This window comes from Scylla paramamosain, chromosome 12 (assembly GCF_035594125.1).
Source record: "Scylla paramamosain isolate STU-SP2022 chromosome 12, ASM3559412v1, whole genome shotgun sequence".
NCBI lineage: Eukaryota > Metazoa > Arthropoda > Malacostraca > Decapoda > Portunidae > Scylla > Scylla paramamosain.
In genome coordinates this window covers 4,090,229-4,092,500 of record NC_087162.1, presented here as the reverse complement: position 1 = coordinate 4,092,500, position 2,272 = coordinate 4,090,229, and positions in this window count along the sequence as shown.

The window sequence follows — 2,272 nt, the reverse complement described above, 5'->3', positions numbered from 1 at the left end:
TAATGACGACGTTAATATAAAAGAAACTGCACGTCAGCTAAATCCTATTCTCTCTTCCTCGAGGTATGACGTGCGATGGATAGATAATTTTCTTGTACTTTCTGAGGCAAAGAGGCAAAGGGAGTGTCAAACGTTACCTTCTTCTTCTCATGCCTCTAGTCCTCTAAGCAAAGTCGGTTGCAAGTAAAATCATGGGCGCATCACTGAGTCAAGGTCCAAAGTGTCTATTTTTCCCCGGCGAGGTCGCGTGAAGCAATCGCGGTACCGGTCATTCAGATCATCGCTTGCTCATGGCTCTGCCTGGCGCCGTGATGCATGCCAAGCCAAGCCCCGTGCATCCGTCTCTCATCCGCCAAGCAACCGCGCCGCCTGCACTGGGTGATGCTAGTGTTGGGTGGCCTTCCTTTAAGTCAACAAGCAAATAATATTAATTTTATCCTCCTTTTTTCTGACTTCCTGCATCTCCTTCTTCTCCTCCTCTTCTTGTTTTTTTTTTCCTTCTCCTTGTTCCTTTTTTTTATGCTTCCTGGTCCTCCTAATCTTCCTCCTCCTCCTTTTTTTTTTCTTTCTTTTTGTTCCTCTTCCTCTTTTTCTTCCTTCCTTCCTTCCTTCCTCCTCCTCCTCCTCCTCCTCCTCTTCCTCCTCTTCCTTCTCCTCTTCCTCTTCCTCTTCCTCCCTCCCTCTTCTCTTCTTCTTCCTTCTTTTCTTACTTCCTCCTCCTTCTCCTACTTCTTCTCCTCCTTCTCCTTCTTCTCCTCCTCCTCCTTCTCCTCCTCCTCCTCCTCCTTTACTATCCTGTCTCCTCGCCCTGGTAGTTAGTATAGAATAGTTGTACAAACAACCTAGTAGGAACAAAGTCTGTTTTGTCTTTCCGTGTATTCCTTTATATTCCTCCTCCTCCTCCTCCTCCTCCTCCTCAGAAAAATAGCAGATGATATTCAATATAGAAAAAAGTAAAATTCTACATATCGGAAGCAACAATGTTCAAGCGATACATGTAATGAATAACTTGCCACTCTCAAGCGCTGATAAAGAAAAAGATCTTGGTGTCTTTGTGTCAAAAGACCTAAAGCCGAGTCAACACTACACAGAAACAGAAAAGACAGCAAATAAATTAGTAGGGTTCATTGGAAGAACCTTTAAATTTAAATCAGAAAAGGTTATACTTGCCTTATATAATTCACTGGTACGCCCTCACCTAGAATACTGTGTACAGTTCTGGTCACCATATTAGAAAAGATATTGAAAAACTAGAAAAGACACAGCGCAGTCACAAAGATGATTCCAAGATTGCGTAATAAGCCGTATGAAGAACGACTGGAAGAACTAAACCTATTTAGTTTAACAAAGCTCAGGATAAGAGGAGACCTAACTGAAGTGTTCAAGAATTTTGAAAGATATAGTAACATCGATGCAAATAAATATTTTACCATTAATCATTCTAATCTAACAAGAAATAGTGAATTCAAGATTATACCAAAACGTTTTAAATCCCTCGAGGCCATACATTTTTTTTCTTTAATCGTACAGTAAATATATGGAATAAACTTTTTGCAGAAATCGTAAACAGCAATTCTACTGAATCATTCAAAATAAAATAGACAAATATTTAAAAACTAATTCCCAACAAGCTCTCTTCGTGTCCGAATAATCACTAAATTCACTAATAAACTCTTTTATTTTACAGACACCAATTTTATTGTAAATTGTGTTCATTTTCAGATAGGCGTATAGAGATCCTATGAAAATTCCGTGTCAGTTTTTCCATATTGCATGGTACTTTTCCCAACTATTTCCATGCCAGCGCAAGCTGGAGGGATTGGTGGGTGGGGAGGAGCCTTCTGCTATGCCGTCCTGTCTCTCTTCCCTGCAGCTAGTTAGAAGTAGTTACCGAACAGCCTTGCAAGGACCAAAAGGTCTGTTGCTGTTTGGCTTTCCTTTGTATTCCTTTGTATTCTTTCTCCTCCTTATTTCCTTCTTTTCTTTTCCTTATTTTCCTTCTTTCCTCCTCCTCCCCCTTCTCTTCCTCCTTATTTCCTTCTTTTCTTCTCCTTATTTTCCTTCTTTCTCTCTCCTTTTCCACCTCCTCCTCCTCCTCCTCCTTCTTCTGTTCTTCCTCCTCCTCCTCCTCCTCCTCCTCCTCTTCCTCCTCCTCCTTCTTCTGCTCTTCCTCCTCCTCCTTCTCCTTTTTCTGCTCTTCCTCCCCCTCCTCCTCCTTTTTCCGCTCTTCCCCCTCCTCCTCCTCCTCCACCTCCTTCTCCTTCTCCTCCTC